This window comes from Marmota marmota, unplaced genomic scaffold, assembly GCF_001458135.2.
Source record: "Marmota marmota marmota unplaced genomic scaffold, marMar, whole genome shotgun sequence".
Classification (NCBI taxonomy): domain Eukaryota; kingdom Metazoa; phylum Chordata; class Mammalia; order Rodentia; family Sciuridae; genus Marmota; species Marmota marmota.
In genome coordinates this window covers 1-18,518 of record NW_025999928.1, presented here as the reverse complement: position 1 = coordinate 18,518, position 18,518 = coordinate 1, and the positions used below count along the sequence as shown (strand labels likewise).

Genomic DNA, 18,518 nt, shown 5'->3' with positions numbered 1-18,518 from the left:
CTTTCATTTCCTTGGCAAAAGTTACTTCTAAGTATTTTATATTTTTTGATGCTATTGTAAATAATATTTTCTTAATTTCTATCTCAGATAGTTTGTTATTAGTATATAGAAACACTACTGATTTCTGTATGAGAATTCTGTGTTTACCGAATTTGCTGATTATTTCTGATAGTTTTTTTTTTTTTAATGGAGACTTTAGGGTTTACCATGCATATGATTAGTAAAATTAGGACAATTTTACTTTGTCCTTCTTGGGTGTCTTTTATTTATTTCTCATGCCTGATTGTTTAAGCTAGGACTTCTAATACTGTGTCAAACAGAACTGGTAAGAATAGACATCCTCATCTTGTTCATGAGCTTAAAGTAAAAGCCTTCAACTTTTCACTATTGAATATGATGTAGCTGTGGGCTATTTATATATGGCCTTTATTGTATTGAGGAATATCCTTTTCATACCCAATTTGTTGAGACTTGTTATCACGAAAGGAAGTTGAGTTTTGTCAAACATGTTTTCCCATTCTTTTATATGATCTATGGTTTTAACTTACATTCATCAATATGGTGAATCACATATTGATTTGTGTATGTTGACTCAACCTTGTATACTAGGAATAAATCCCATTTGATCATGGCGGGTGGTCCTTTTAATGTTGGTAATATTTGCTAGTGTTTTTTTGAAGATTTTTTGCATTGGTGTTCATCATTGATAAAGACCTGTAGCTTTTTTTTTTTCTTACAGTGTCTTTGTCTTTGGTGTTAGGATGATGTTAGCTTTGCAAAATTAGCTTGATATTATCTCTTTCTCTTCAAGATTTTAGGAAGAGTTTGAGAAGGATTGGCATTAATTTTTAAATGTTTGGAAGATTGCACCATCAATCCGTCAGGTCTTGAGTATTTTTTTAATGATAGACTTTTAATTACTGATTGAATCTCCTTAATCATTATTGGTTTGTTCAGACTTCCAGTTTCTTTGTAGTGTAGTCATGGTAGGTTATATGTTTTCAAAAATTTATCCATTTTCCTAGGTTGCCTAATTCATTAGCATATAATTGTTTATGGTAGTTTCTTATGATCCTTGGAATTGCTGTGTTGTCAGTTATAATTTTCCTATTTCACTTCTGATATTGAGTATTCTCTCCTGTACTCTAGGTAAGGATTTGTCAATTTTGTTTAGATTAAAAAAATAATTTTTAAGATAGTTTCACTTGCATTTAATGTAAGCATTCATAGGTGAGGACTTATTAGTCTAGGGCCTTTTTATTATTTTCTGGTTGTTTTGTAGACAGCCAATCCCTTTCTTCCTCTCTTGCTTTCTTCTTTTATGGTTTTGTGGTTCCTTACTTCTTTCTGTAGTATTATGCTTTGGATCTTTTCATCTTTTGTATATATATTGTATATTTTTCCTGGGTTCTTATGCTGAGGTTGCAAAAACATCTTATGAAGGGCTGGCTATTTTAAGTTGATAAAAGCTTAATTTTGATCACATACACAAATTTTACATTTTTATTCCTTGTTGTTATGGTTCGGATGTGAGGTGTCCCCCAAAAGCTCATGTGTGAGGCAATGCAAGGTTTGGAAGAGAAATGATTGGGTTATAGCATTAACCTCATCAGTGGATTAATTCCTCATGGGATTAACTGAGTGGTGACTGGAGGCAGGTCAGGTGTGGCTGGAGGAAGTGGTTCATTGGGGACATGGCTTTGGGATACATATTAGTATCTGGCCAGTGAAGATCTCTCTCTCTCTCTCTCTCTCTCTCTCTCTCTCTCTCTCTCTGCTTCCTGACTACCATTGAGCTGCTTCCCTTTGCCACACTCTTCCACCATGATATTCTGCCTCACCTCAAGCCCTCAGGAATGGAGCCGACCTTCTATGGACTAAGACCTCTGAAATCATGAATCCTCAAAATAACTTTTCCTTTCCTAAAATTTTTCTAGTCAGATCCTGTAGTCACAGTGGTTAAAAAGCTGATTAAAACACTTGTCCTCCCATGTTTTATGTTTTTGGTATCACCTTTTACATCTTTTTATAAAATGTCTTTTAATGAATTATTTTAAGCTTTCATTGATTTTAAATAGTTTTGCCTTATAACATTTATATTAGAGATAAAATTGGTTTCCCTATAACTGTACAGAATTAGTGTCTTTGATTTGACAAGGTACTTATTTTTACTGGTGAGCTTTATACTTTTTTATGTTTTCATGTTACTTTTTAGTGTCCTTTTCCTTCAGGAGAAAGAATTCCCTTTAGCATTTCTTGTGTGGCATGTGTGGTGGTGAAGCTTTCTCACGTTTGTTTATCTGAGAAAATATTTATCACCCCTTCATTTTTGAAAGATAGGATTTTGGGGCATAGTATTCTTCGATGGCAGGTTTTGTTTTGGTTTTTCACAGGGTTGTGAATGTATAATCAATCCTACTCCTTTCAGGCCTGCAAAGTTCTGCTGCAAAATTCACTTAATTGTATGGAGGTTCCTTACACATTATGGATGACTTGCTTTTCCCTTACTGCTTTCAAAACTCTTTATCTTTAGGCAACTTGATTATGATGTACCTTGGTATGAGTGTCTTTTGATTCATCTTATTTGGTGTTCTATTAGATAGCTGGACCTAACTTTCTATTTTCTTTCCCCAGGCTCAGTAACTTGTCTAATTCCTTTGACTTTGTTTTCTGTTCCTTTCTCTCTTTCTCATTATGGAACATCAATAATGTATATATTATTCCACTTGATGGTATGCCATAGGTCTCTTAAGCTACTTTCACTCAATTTCGTTCTCTTTTCTTCTCAGGTTAGATTATTTCCAATGACATCCCTTCAAGTTAATGATATTGTTTTCTGCTTGATGTAATCTGCTACTGAATACCTCTATTAAATCATTTAATGCAGTTACAGTTTTCCTCCAATCTGTGATTTCCAGTTTCTGGAAATTTGTTCTTTTATTTGGAATAATTTCTTCTTTCTTCATTTTCATTGATTTTCTGTGTTGGTTTTGAGCATTAGATAAGACCACTACCTTTCCTAATGTTGTCATTAGGAAATGAGGTCTCATGTCAGAAAATACTCATCTATCCTCCTGGCCAGAAATATTAAGGTGCCTCTCAAACATTTATGTTTGTCCTGACTGATGTCTCTGGTTTTGTTTATCCCCTGGAGGTTAAGATGTGCCATATCCTATCAATCCCCTGATACTAGAATAGATCGGAACCAGACTCTCTAAAGGTCCCTGGAAAGATTGGGATACTGGATATATCTTTTAGTTCCATCTGTCTTCACCATGAAGCTGATCAGGGGTGTTTGTCTCACACTTTCTCTGCACTAAGCTGGGTATAAGAACTGTGACAAATGCCTTTACTCATATTCACGCAGCCCCTTCTGATCTTGGAAAGAGCAACTGGAAGTGGCCATATTATACATCCACCTGTGTGTTTTCTGATGTCCAGGGCCACTCAGGAATGCAAAGCCAATTCAACTCAGAGTTGGGCCATTATGGAGACAGACCCTTGGGTAGGAGGTATGGAAGTTGTTGGCACTTAGCTATCCTGTAAGAATGAGTAGGTCTGGAATTTCTGTTGGGGTGAGCTGGAGGGAACGCTCATGAAGTGTTGAGTTTGGGCTGAATCAGAGAGACCCTGTTTATTTACCATGTTGGCTCCCCTTGAAAGTTTCCAATGCAATCCCTTGTAGGCAATCAATGGAAGCATGTGCCATAAAACTCTTGGAGAGAGAAAGCAGAAGCTAGACATTCCTACTCCTTTCCTGCACTGCTCTGAGGTAATTTTGCTCCTGGAAATGTTTGTAGTCCTACTTAAAAACCACCTTGTTTGTTCTTAGTTCTAGGGAGACTCACATAAATTTATTTCCCTCTGCTTCCCTCTGCTTCCTCAGTGGAAGCTGTGAAAGACAGGGTGCTCAATGTCTGGGCAAACACCTCCAGATTGACCCAGGGTCAATATTTAACTGCCCCTTTAACACCCTGAGGCAACTTAGTTGGAAACCACACTGCTGAGTAGCACTGGAAGAGTATGTCATAAACCCCCTTTGGGGAGAAACAGAAAACTGCCCTTTTTTAAGCCCTTTCTCTTCACTGTTTCCAGGAGATGAAGCCGCTGGAAGTGCTTTGAATTCAGAGGTCATCTTATATGAATAAGTATGTTATAAACTGCTGTTTATATTTATGTTTATTATTTAGGCAATTCTTAACTCACATAAGGATTTTTCAACAGCTTGCAGTCATTGTGATTAATCTCATCCTCAGGTGTCTACAACCGGCTGCCTGGGCCAGTTTCTTTTGATTAAATTCTCTCTTATTTGGAAGCCTCCACATAGTGCTGTTCCTTCTGCCTGAGGCATTCCTATTCTTTCCTCCCTTCTCTTGTCTGCAGTAACTTTACAATAGGCTTCAGGTCTCAGCTGAGGTGTTCTCTCTCCAGAAGTCTGTTGAAATGTCCCTCCAGTAGGCATTCTGACCTCCTACTGCTCATCATATTGTGCTATATTTGCCCATTAAACATGAAGAATGTTTAATATGCCCTCTCCCTACTTGTCCCTGTAAATGAGCTGAGTTTCACTATTGGAGGGATCTCTACATATGTGAGTTGGAAGGAGCTGGATTAGAGCCTGATTTCCCCACATAAGAAAACTCTGGGAAGTAAGAGTGTTGTCCTGGTGGGGAATGAGAGATCCCATTGATTAGAGTCAGATACTTCAGAGGAAGACATATTGAATAGGGAATTATTAACCCAAATTTATAGCGGTTTATTATACGTTATTTATTATAACCCTATTTTGAGTTATGCAATATGTCATTTTCAGGAAATCATAAAGGTTTATATAAAAAGGTAAGTACTCGATAGATTTAGGATTTTTAATTTTTGTAGAAAAAAAGAATGAAGTATATTGATTGTTGTAGATCCAAACAAAAATTGCTGTCATATTTAATAAAACTTCCTATCTGTATATATTTGCTCATCTGGCTCCTGCTTGTCTACAGACCCTAAGCATTTAAGCTCCATGCATTATTCCTCCTACATATACCACATAGAAGGTCCTTAATGAATGTTGACCAAATTAAGAACCTTGGTTCTAGACCAGAGTATGCAGTAGATACTGAATATTTTAAGCAATCCTTATGAAGTTGGAATCATTTTGATGAGGATAAAAGGCATTAATAACATCATGATGTCTGAGATCGCTACTCTTACTCCAGTTCATACTCATCAGGCATGGGGATAGGGATGGTGAAAAGTTCAGAGATGTTTGTTTCACACAGTTCTTGGTAATAAAACCAAAGTGATTACATTTTAGCATCATAACATCCCCTTTAAAATGTCCTGATTCTCATGGAGCTCTGGCTAGAAGAACTGGTCCTTCCAGAATCGGGAAGTTTCTAACTACTGAGCACCCTGGGTGGGACCAGAAGTCCCATTTCAGTACTTGTGACTCACAGCAAAGCTGGAAAAAGAACTTTGGATCTGAGACCAGAAACCTCTGAGAGGTCTGTGATGGAAGGGTGGCCTTGAAGATTTCTAAGATGCTCTCCAGGCCTTTTCTCAGTCATCCTGATGGGTTGCATTTCTGCTCATGTCTTTAGCAAGCAGTCACTTGGCTGTACCTTATGTCTGGACTTCTCCCTCCTTGGGTGAACCCTCACATTTTTTCTTTGCTTCTTCCCTGATCAGGCCAATAATTTCAAAATCTTTCCTCTCTGCTTCCATTTGCTCCAAAGTCTCACTACACATCTGCCCCAAAGCAGCCTGTTATACATTTGCTAAATGCTTTTGTTGTTTTGAAATTTCTTCTGCCAGATAAATTAGTCTATCATCCTTAAGTCTGGGTTTCCACAAATCCATGGTTTGTACACAGTGTATCCAATTGTTTACAGTGTTATAAGAAGGTTGACTTTCTCTCACATTTCCAATAGAATCTTCATGTTCATCTTAAATTTGTTACCTATTTTCCTCTACCTTGGAGCCCTCACCAGAATTGCCCATTTTGCTCCACTTACATTATAGGCTTTTTTAGTCTGCTCCACCAAACTCTTTCAATCTTTTCCAGTTCTGAAACCATTTCTACATATTTAAGGCAATTTTCATTAGCAACAGCCCCACTTCATGGCACTAATTTTCTGTCTTATTCCATTTTCATTACTATAATGAAGTATTTGAATTTGACTAACTTCATAAATAAGATTTCTTTTCGCTCATGGTTTGGAGGTCCTAGGTCAAGGGGCCAGATATGAATGGGCTTCTAGCTGGCAGAGCCTGGAGGTGGTGCAGGATGTCACATGGCAAGAGACAGGGAGTACTCATGTGTGTATCTATTCTGATCTCTTTCCCTTTTACAAAGCCACGAGTATTCAATCATAGGTGTTCCACTTGGGTGATCTAATTATCTATTCCTAATCACCTCCCAAAGTCCCCCACTTTTATGCAATTTTTTTTTCTGTAGTGGAATTTAAACCCAGGTCCTCACAGATGAGGCAAGTATTCTGTCACTGAGCTATGTCCCGAACCCAGAATCCTGACTTCTCAAGACCATAGTCAGCTTCAGTTTCTACACTCTTAATAATTCTGAATTCCATGAATTTCAGAGAAAAACCACTTTGAAGCCATAGCATGAGCATTCATTCTTTTATTCATTTTCCCAAATTTTCCAGCAGCTGATCATGTTTCACAAAGGTAAACTGAAAACTCACAGAGGTCTTGTTGTTTTTTTCTCTTTCTTTTATTTTTGTCTCAGAGGAAACATGAGTGAATTTGAGGGATGAAATTATAAAGAAAGGGGAGAATTTTTACTTTATAAACCTAGTTTAGAGAAAAAGATATCATGTGTTTTATTATTATTTTTAAAAGTTCAGGTTGTTTGGGTCCAGTTTGTAAGTAGTACATAAGATAGACAGGCAACTCTGAGGACATTTGATGTGGATTCTTCCTGACCATCTTCATCATCCTATTTCTCCCTGTCCTGACTGAGTTGGTGGGGTATGTGGGGAGGACAGATTAGTAGGGGATGGTCATAAAAGTGGGTCTGAATAGATTTTCTTTTTTTGTCTTTACCTCCTTCTTCTTTTCCCTCTTAGGCTTTTTTCCCTTTCTACTCTTAAAATTCCTATGCCATTTATAAAATTCAAAGTAACATACATACTTAGTAAAAGTAGTAAACAGTGGAAAAATCTCAAAATAAACCAAGTTTTCCTTTAAAAGTCATCTATTTTATATTTACTTAATTGTTATATATTCCTGTAAATGACAAAATTAATCTTTCTTATTCAGTGACTGAGACCCAAATATGAAAAAAATAGTTATGATTAAGTTTTTCTGGTTTCCCTTGTTATCTTAGTGTCTTGTTCTTATAGTTACAAAATTAGCCTCAAGTACTTATCAAAATGTGTTGGCTTATAGGATGTTAATAGACAGAAGAGGACGACATTGTAGAAAGTAGAATCATGGATGAGGTGTTTTTAAAAATGTCATCTCCTTTTATTTTCAGATGAATGTCCCCCTACCCCTGCACCACACATACATACGCTCCATAAAAACAAATCAGTCTCTCCTTGAACCTTTGACCTAAAACACTTACAAGCCAATAATGTGGTCTACTATGAAGCCATTGGATCCAGGATGACCCTTCCAAACATGGCAGCCAACCAGCATCCACAGCTTCCCAAGATAGCAAAGGAATCCCCTCAGAACCTCAGACCTCTGGACTGAGAAGCCCTTAGGTTTCATCCCTTTATTTAGCAAAGGAAAAGAAACCTCAGCTCTGTGAAGTGTCTACAGGGACCCCTGGAGAAGCAGAGCAGGATCAGGAACAGGGAGCCCAGGAAGGGTCTCAGAGAGAGCTGCCTGTGAACCTGATTTCCACATGTTGACTGATGTCTTGGTCTCTGACACATAGGAGTTGAGACATGTGCTAAATGTGCCCAGGGTTCCTGTCCAACTCTCCTGAAGAGAGAGCCTGGGCTGAAGTGTCCCAAAACTTCTCCAGGATTCCCTTGGTCTAACCTCTATTGAAGTTCAAAAGCTGTAGAAAGTGAGAAAAAGGCCCATCTGAGATCATCTAGTCCTTTGCACAGAGACAAAATGTCCAGTTAGTTTAGTCCCCAAACTAACTTGTCAGAAATGGCATTGTCTTCAGAATTTTCAAATTCCTTCCTGAAGGAGGGTTTTCCTAACATTCAGTTTTGGAGGTAGTAATAAATCGCAGTGAGGAATGAGAGGGTGGGAAGAGCTGCCATGTCTCGTCTTCAGCAGGAATACGCTACTCAAGAAAAGTATGGCAGGGCAGAGTATAGACATATTCAGGACCTCAAAAAGGACAAGGCAATTCTTGAGAGGCTGAGGGTTCAGCCACAACTCTGATACATTTGTAAAGAGAGTAAGATTTTAGAGGAGACCAAATAGAGCCCACTTAGAGATTATTACTTCTGGACTTAGTTGGCAGATACCTCAGAGATGAGCCTGAGGAAGGTTAGGAAGCTTAGAGACAGGAATTGCAGGGAGTTTTCAGGAATGTCTTTTTTCCCACAGATAATAGCATACCTAATATGGAAACCAGTGCTGGAAAGTAGTGTTTCCTTCCCCTGGGAGACACTCCTAGAAGCCAAGATCAGGGTAGAGTCTGTGGGGGTATCTCACAGCAGAGTGCAAAGTTGGCCTTTCAGGGGGTGAAGACCCCATCCAGAGACACCCTATGGATCAAGGCATGTCTCTTTTTGTGACAACTCCCCCAGAAGGAGAAGGGAATCAGACACTGTGTGACTCACTTCAGGGTCCCCTCAAACTGACATTAACCTTAAAAATGAACAGGACACTGAAGGAAGAGAAGTTGAGACTCCCAAGGAGAGAATACCCAGAGTTGGTCAGAAGAGTCGTGTGCAAACTTCTGCTAAAAGCAGCCTTCCTGTGATCACTCAGAGAAAAATTGATCCAACTCTTCTGAAAGTTACTTGGCCCCCAGCCTCTCACTGGATGTGTTAGAGGATCCCTCAGAGAATGTTACCTTTCACAATGCTCAGGCTCTTCTGTGAACCCACTGCACATGCACATGATGCAGCACTTCATTTGACCTGTTGCCACCATGTGGGATGGACAGATTTGTGCAGCTGCTCCAGCTGGTCACCAGGGAAATAATCTAGGAGCAAAAGGAAAAGACTCTGCTTCAAGTCACCTTGTTCCCATGCTGGGGAAGTGTCCCTTCCACTCCCGGAAGTTGCTGATAGCCTCTCCTGGAGCAATGACCTTCCCCCCAACCCTTCAACCAGGTAAACCAGAGCATGGAGATAGAGTTGCACCTGTTGAAAATATCAGGGGTCTCTCTTTAGAAGAAGGGAACTCCTCTTTGCCCTTCCAGGAGCTTGAACTGTATGAATCAGATTCCATTATTTAACTTCTAGAAACAAAAGCCTGGTACAGTGGGAACAGCCTGGATGGAAAGACATGAGGCTAGAGAGAGGCCAGCAAGGGAGGTGTAGCTGTGAAAGGTGATGGGATCCCATCTCCAAAGACACATTTTGTAAACCTCTAGATAACCATATAATGAAACTCAATCTGGGCAAAAGTCTCATGAGCAGCAAATATATTGCCACTTAGATAATGTGTCATGTGGTCACAGATAAACAGGCTCCTGGCTTCATCATGGACTCATGGTATTAATGTAAAATGAGAATAATTCAGAGTAAAATAGAAACTATAAGGTTCTATGCAAATATTAGTTTTATTTTGGTAGACCAAAACAATTATTCTAATTAAAAATTACTTTATGAAATAGTTACTGTGAAAGGCAAGAGCTGTAGCATATTTGTGGTTGAGTATATCTTTCTCTTAGGTGCTGGCAATATCCATGAGCATGATGATTCTGTTCATTTTGCTATCTAGTAGTTCATATGAATAAGTAGTTTATGCCTTTCATCTAAAATACATCTTCATAACTAAGCATTTGAAAATAGAATGTGCCTCTCCAATTTAGTGCTATATAGACAGAAAATGATTAATTCATTTTCATTTAGTAGAATAAACCCAGATTATGTATATAAAACACCTTGTTGGATCTTTATGCAAAATAAATTTTTATTTGAATTCATTATCCTTCTTTGGGGTTTGGAACAAAGTTACATGATTTGTTATAAAAAATCATAAAATATTATACTCCAAAGCTATTTTGAGAAGACACTGATTGTGAAAATATATGCTTATAATATTTTTATGACACTTGGGAAGCTGAGGGACATGGCTTCCATCAGTGAAGGTGATAGACATGGCTTCCATCAGTGCATCAAAATAAAATTTTCATGCTTAATATGAAGTATGAAGGGTTTATAATTTCTATTTTGTACTTTTAGGAAGATTATGTTCTGTTTCCTTCCAAATAACATCTAGAATGATGAGCTGTACTGGGAAAAATCTAATACTGTGTGTTCTTGTACATGTGCAGATATGGAGCCAAGGTTTGACTATCCTTTTCTTTCGTCACACAACATTAACATTTTTAAGTTAAGCTAAGTGTCAACATTAGCAACTTTGTAATTAGCTATTATTATAGTTTATACAATGTGATAAAATTAACCATGTCTGAAAGGTCCACTGTGTGTAAGCTGTAATGACATAGAGAGAAGAAGAAACAGTTACTCTGGAGTACTGAGTGCTGTAAGAGAAGTGCAAATAAAGTGTTTGGGTAAGAAAAAAAAAGTGATTGAACTGTGGAATCAGGAAAATCCTTCTTCAGCAGATTGGAAGTGAGGGTGCTTTGAAGGATGTATAGGACTCCAACAGGTGGGAAAAAATTACCAGTTGGTGAAAATAGCATGAAGACATTGTCATCAAAGAGATTTTTTCCCAGCATCTTAGAAAGTCCACAATGGATTGTCATTGGTCATAGAATAAAGATTAACCTCAGAGGGTTCAGAGTGGTTTCATCTGTGCCTCAGTCTTCTTGCTTCAACCACTGGCTCTTCCTCATTGTAGTGCAGTGAATTCTCTCCCACTTGAGCCTTGGCATTTGCTGTTGCTGTCTGAAAGGCCTTTTCCACTGCCAGCCTCTCACTTATTAAACCATACACACTCTTTAGACCTAAACTTTAAGACTCCGATGAGACCGCACTCACCACCTTTAAACTAAATCTTAAACTAAATCTGGTCTACTAGTCCCTTTACTCCCAAGGCACCATTTTTTTTCTTTCAAGGAACTAATCTAAAATGTAATGAAATAGAATGTAAGGAGGGTGTACAAGGGCAAGGTCAGGTCTGTCCAGCTCACTAGGAATGAGCACCATGCCTAGAACTTAATAAATGATCCATATTTATTTATTAAATAAATAAATGTAAATTTTATGGAAATCCATCCTCATTTTAGTGTACTACCATCATCTAACTTTTATACAGAGAGAATATATAATATATTCCATATTTATAATATCTTCAATATTGCTAATTTTAAGAGTTAATAGTTGAGACTTTTTAAGAGAATAATCCAGATAGGTACATCTTTCTCTATTAAGAGCTCACTACTTCTATTTGTTTGTTTTAAATTGTTCATATTTAAGCTATACAAAATGATGTTATATAATGGCGGAATGGCTAAATCAAATGATTTAACATGTATTACATCATATACTTATTTTTTAAGGTGAGAATACTTAAAATCTAATCTCTAAGTAATTTCTTATTCATAATGGTGCTTTCTTGTAACCATTTCTGGTTAAGCTTATTTTTCTAAAATATGTTATAAGCCTTCTACAATAACAATTATGTTGATCACAGTTGAATATATACTTGATAATTGTTCTTAATTATATTATTTACAATTTTGTTATCATATATCCATTTTAGTTCATTACAAATTCCTGACACTTTAGCCTTTTTCTTAGCCGATTTTCCTTTTAAGCTACATAGATTTAGGAATTAATTGCATTCTTCATAAACTTATATGTTAAATTAAGAGTTAATAGGGCTTTGAATGAAAGTCTAAGGAGCAAAGTGCATGGTTTTAAAATATAATGTTATGTTAGCATTTTTCTTTTATGTCCTATGCAGATTTCTTTTTTAAAAAAAATTTTAATTGTCGATGGACCTTTATTTTATTCCATTTATTTATATGTGGTGCTGACAATGGAACCCAGTGTCTCACACATGCTAGGCAAGCACTCTACCACTGAGCCACAACCCCATCCCCTATGCAGATTTCTTGATGCTTGAAGGAATCTGACGACTGATTACCTAGGAAAGAGATGCTAATAGTATATATTCATACCCTTAAGAGCCAAAGCATTTAAATAGAACACAAAATACATAATAAATTGAATTTAATATTAACAAAGTATCAAATCTCAGTAATTAGTTTTACTTATCTACACAATAAGAAAAGTTAAATCTCTAGGAAGTAACAGATATGTAGTAAAGAAAGGAGAAGTAGCAAAAAATCCTTTATAGTTTGCCCAAATGTTAAATATTGGCCTACATTGACAATACATGTTTTATTCTAATTAGCGCTTGAGAGTATCTTCTTAATCAAATGACCTTTGCAAAGAGAATATCCAAATCTCCAAGTTTTGGCATTGTTAACTTTCTGTTGCTGTGACAAAATACCTGAGATAAACAACTTAAAAGGAATAAAGATTTATTTTGGATCATGGTTTCAGAAGTTTCAGTTTGTGGTCACTGGCCTTGCTGCTCTAGGGCTGATAAGACAGGATACCAGCACAGGGAGCACATGGCAAACCCCTCACATCATGGCAGCTGGGGACAGAGAGGGACCAGATCCCAATACCACCTTCAATGGCACACCTCCAGTGATCTAACTTTCTGCTACTAGGTTCCACCTTTTAAAGTTTCCACCACTTGCTAGTAATGCTAACATCTGGGGACCCAGTCTCCAAATCTTGAGCCTTTGGGACATTTAAGATCCAAATTAAAATATCATCCTCTACTTCTGAGGCACAATTTTAAAGTATTTTAGTAAAATAGAATGATAGGAATACCCTTTCCTTCCTGCTATGAATCCTGGATGGACTGTTGGCTTGTCATTCTGCTGCACCTTTTTGCACCTCATGAAGGAGAACTGTATTTCTGGTTGAAACAGTTACCCTCCTGTCAGCAGCTGGGGTAGAGTAAGCTTGTCTGACTTGCTAGGCAGCTGTCATTCTCACCTTCTCACCTTCTACAGGATCTCCCAAATCTATGTCATTGCATGAAATGGATGGCCTTCTAAGAGGAGGGCTCTCTTTCAGCCAAGTGACTCTGAGAAACTGCATTTCCCCATTAGACCTTGAATAAACTAATTCCAGATAGTGAAGATGATTAACTAATTCATGTAACAAATTTATTGAGCCCTACAATGAGCAGACTGCTTTAAACACTGGGTATACAGCAGTGAACAACACAGATAAATACATCCTAGTAGTCGTAGAGTGTACATTTCAGAGGAGCAGACAGAAAACAAAACCCACAAGGAAAGAATTAACTTTGCAATATGGTAAATGGTGATAGGTGTGGAGGAAAATAGTGTGCCACAGGGAGATAGTAATGTTGGAAGGGTTATTTTAAATCTGATGTGCAGGGCATCTCATGCGACGAGTAAAGAACTGAAGAGAGGGAAAGACGGACTCTCTAAACAGGTAAAACAGTAAAATAAGGGCTCTAATTGGGAGATTTCTTGTTTATATTTTCAGAAGAATGTTATGCAACTATATGTGTGGGTGTATGTATCCTTAATAAATTTACATAATTCCATCTTTAAAGAGCTAGATATCTACTCTCATCTACTTAATTGTGTCTTAGGGTTTTTTCCAGACCCACTGACAGGTCTTCTTCCTTGTCAGGTGATGGCATCAAGTTTCAAGTTGCACACATGCTGCATGTCTCAACCAGCTCCTCACTGATGGACTGGGCTGAGCCAAGTTCATGGTCCACCTGCAGGTCTAAGAAGCCAGAGGCATTCCTTGTCCATTTCTTTCTTGTTTTCACTATACAATATGATATGTAATATAAAGTACTATTATAATACACATGAATATTTATAATGAAGGTATAATACAAAATAATGTGTATGATTTATGCACAATGTATTTCACAACACTCAATAACCAAATAGAACAAATAACAATATATACAAATAAAATTTTCCAAAATAAAAAAGAAACTTAGCACATCAATTCCAAAGGTGAGTTTAAAAAGTTGCTACATGGATGAATGAGGTTCTTTTAACATTTAAAAAAATATTATGTGCATTATAATTATACATAGCAGTTAGATTTGTATATATTTGTATGTGTACACAATATAGTAATATAATTTGGTCAGTTTCATCCGCAGCACCTTGGTTTTCCAACTCTCCTCCTCCCTCCCTTCCCAGTTCATTTCTGTGCTCTCTTTCCTCTCTCTAGTATCTGATACACATTCTTTCCTGCTAATACTCATGGTCTGCCTGCTCTTTTTTGCTCCTCTGGCCAGCAGAAAGAACTGACCTATTTGTTCCAGTTTCTGAGTTCACAATGCACTGTGAGACTCTTGCCAACAGAGGTCCTGTCAGTACTCACTTGCCCACTTATCTAGATGTGGAATAAAACTGCCGCAGTCTGGCTGGGCACAAAATCATGAGCCACTCAAGCAGGAACAAACTTCATTTCCAAAACTCCCGCGAAATGCCACGCACGCGGCCTTCTCCCGGGACACACTCCACCAACAGGAAATCCCTCCTCCAGAATTCCCTCCTACCGCACATCCCCAACCAATGGGAAGAGCTCCAAAGTAGCAGGCCAAGGCGAACAGCAGGGGTCTAATCTCCAATTGAATGCACATCTTAACATAATCATTATCATCTCAATGGCTTGCTGGTGTCACCTTTCAACCAAAAACGCCATGCATCATTCCTACTTGGCTATGGCTCTCAGCATCTCCCCCCTTCTCTTTAATTAAACAACAAGCAATGTGGCTTAGGGACCATGCCTGTTAGGTTGTCCAATACAACATATGGTCCTTACCCGTCATTGGATGAGCTGACCTCTAGGCGTCAGCCTCCTGTCTTAGGTTGGTACCACTGCAATTGGATCATACCCGTCACTGACTACCGGTCCAGCATACAGCCATACTTGTGGATAGGCCTTTGCACCAGTGTGTGTGGGGGGGTGAGGTTCTTTGCCTCACCTCTGTTGGCCCCCAAATTTTAGACCATCACTAGTAGAAGGGAGGAGGATACAGAAATGCCACGACACCAAGCCAATTGACGGCTCCTTTGGAAAAATTGTATCACCTGTGACACCATCAGCAAAGATACTCCGGCACTACCACAATTCGCTGTACCAACAGATAGTTCACAATGTATACAAGTGATACATAGTCCAGGCAAGTTCTGCAAAGCAGAGGAATCTATCAATATGTCCATTTCCTCCCAAAGTAAATGGACTCCTTGATTGAGCATTACGGTTGAGTTATTATTCATTGATGCATCAGTTTATACAGTTAACTGTGATAGCTATCGAAGAAGCTGTAGTTTGGTTTTATCTTTGTATTCACTGGCACTGGGATGAAGATAGGAATTCTGGCAATGATGGCTAAAAAAAAAATATGTAATATTCCAACAGGTACTAAGAAAACAATTTTCTGAACAATTTACATTATCCTGATCAGAATTATTAAATGTAATGAAAAGGAAAGGTGAAAGTAAACAAACAGATCTGTTAACCTCCTTATTTGTACACATATTAAAACAATCCTCAACAGCTGCTTACCCAACTTAAATTAAACCATTAAAATCACGTGAAAAAAAAATTCGGATCCATTTTTTCATGAGCGCTCCTCATATATGATATATGGACATACGCACATACAGACATACAACACGAAACACAAGTGTGCACACAAATGTACAACACATAAGACAATAGTAAAGGCCTTGTAGCTTTACACAGGTGAAATCTCCTTTGCAATGTTTAAAAACTCCACAGTCAAAAAATACAACTGATCAGAAAAACAATAACCTAGGTCTGTATGAGCTCAAAAAATAAAATAGAACTTTATGATGTGGAAAAATGCAATAATAAAATAGATATTGAAAAAAGCATCCTGATATTGAAAAAAGCACTGTCGCAGATGTAAGAATAGCCAAGCTGGAGCTCTGGATATCAGCTGTTATGGTTTTGAGTCAAATCATCTTCTTTTTGGTCTGTAGAAATCGCTTTGTTTAGTTTCTCTGGAATCCAAATCGGCTGCTGTTCTCCCTGTGGAAACACACAAACAGAACCCCGACTCCAGACAATCACTGGGTCAGGACCTTTCCATTGTCCTGTTAGAATATCCTTTCAAAGTACCTTAGGCTTATGTATATTTTTTGGATACATATGTCTTTCCACAGCACTAAGCCCTGATGAATCCAAATTTAAAAAGTTTAGAGTAAAAAGCATTATTTTAAGTTTATCTTTGGGTAAAGTCTATGTTACCCCTTTTTAAATAACCCTGCTGTATATGCTTGCCTCGGCCTAGGAGGGCGTGCTTCTCTAATGTTCAAACTTCAACATGTGGGGAAGCAGGACTCGTCACCAATAACCGGCGGTATCACCACCACCACCCGACACCGGTAAAAGTTCCACCCTCTGCACCCCACTATCCCTCCCCAGCATCACTCCGAGTATGTGGGTGGCACGGTGGGGTCAGGCCAGTGGAGCATGCATGTTGAAGCTGGACATGCAGCACCCATTCAGTTCCTGGAAATCAGGTGGAAGGTACCTGGAGGCCTTGCTGCTCTTTGCGAGTGTCCCACTGGGGGGCAGCAGTCACCCATGGTGGGGAATCTAGTTAATTTCTCCTGCAGCCAGGTTACTGTAAGCAGGTCTAGAAAGCAGAGTTTGCATGCAGAGAGATGGCTCCCTAGGGCGAATGGGGCAGTAGCTGAGCCGGGAAATTTATATGGAAGACGCTCTTCACCACAATTCCTGGTTCACACTTAGGGTTCAAAACAAAAAAATCCAGAAAAATCCAGGTTTATAAACCAAGGAATTAATGTATGTGACCGCATGCATTCACCAAGCCTTATTTTGATAACCTGTTTACTGGTCTGACTTCTGTATTAACTGCATGCATGGCATATCAAATGCATGCAGTTGTGTTCTATATCAGCCTATGATGTATTTCCTCTGACTCAAAAACTTCTAAATCATGACCTATTGCTAAAAATGGGGTGAGGAGGCTGACTTAGTTAAGGCTAACTGAGCTATCCACAACATGTCTCATGAGCCAATCAAAGTTGTTTGATATAAGAAAGGGACCGGAGTATGTAAAATACTGGATTAAATGTCCTTGTCTATTGTGAGGTTTGTTGTTTGTGTTTCAGAAACTCCAGCAAGTTAATCTGTATTGTGACTTCCCCTGCTAGGGTTATGCTATGCAGCATTTCTCACTTTTATTTTCCATGGAAAACTTTTTCTCACATCGACTTGCAGAGCAGCTGTTCTGCAGAACATGCTCTGGAAAACCCTAACCTGGAGTGACAGGGACCTCCCCAAGCAGTTTCTGTGAGGTAGGATGGTACAGACTGTAGACACTTCTGGTTTTGTCAATGTTGCAAACCAGATTTGAGCTGCCTTCTTTAGGAGAGGGTTGGGAGTGTTCTTCTGAAGAATTAGCCTGGCAGGGAGGACATATGAAGGTTTTTGTGTCAGGTTTTTGGCATTCTTTTGTTTATTCAATCCTCACCACCACTCTCTGAGATAGATCTTGGTTACCTCCATTTTATAGACAGACTGACACAAATTACTCAAAGTACCACATCCAAGCTCCTTAGCCAGGAAGCTATAGAACTGATATTTGGAGCCAGAGGCCTTCTTTCTTTTTCTTCTTCTTCTTTTTTTTAACAGTGGATTTCTAGGCATAGCATCTTGCAGCCAGTGTGGACTCGGAGAAGAACTGACTCATTTTAATGATTACCTGAGAAATTAATGATGAAGAGTAGGAATCAAAGCTGTCATGTCTCCAAGAGTGAGCAGAAGGAAGCCTGTAATGTCAGTTGTTGGTGGTAGGCATACCACAATCCTTCAAGTGACATATTGGCTAGGAATAAAAATGGGGCTATGGTTGTAGCCCAGGTATAATGTACTTGCCTATCATGTGAGGCCCTGAATTGGAACCCAAGTACTGGAAAACAAAAACATAAATAACAGTATTTTAGAAAACATAGAATATAAAACACCAAGAATAAATCCTAATGAGTTAACTCTGGACTTGAAGAGACCATGTGCCATATACATTCATGGATTGCAACAAATGTACCATTCTGGTTTGGGATGTTCATATTGAATGAGGCTGTGCATGCATTAGAATAGGTATTGGGAATACGTATTAGAATAGGTATGGGAAATATATGTTCTTTCCAGGTACTTTTGCTGTAAACCTGAAACTGATTTAATAAATAAAATCTATTAGAAGAGGCAGAAGTGGAGGAGGAAGAGGAGATGAGGGAGAGGAGGAAGAGGAAGAGCTTGTCAATGTTCCACAAGGTCCAATGTCAAAGAATTGGTGTCAGTGCTTTCAAG

The 18,518-nt window shown here is 38.3% G+C and overlaps 1 long non-coding RNA gene across 1 annotated transcript; it reads left to right on the top strand.

Annotated features, from left to right (window-relative positions):
* The first annotated feature begins 2,224 nt into the window (after positions 1 to 2,224).
* On the top strand, positions 2,225 to 13,911 carry LOC125615928. The gene is made up of 3 exons (XR_007346532.1): positions 2,225 to 3,512; positions 4,096 to 4,148; positions 7,490 to 13,911. It is a non-coding gene; the product is annotated as an uncharacterized LOC125615928 (long non-coding RNA).
* Positions 13,912 to 18,518: the final 4,607 nt, after the last annotated feature.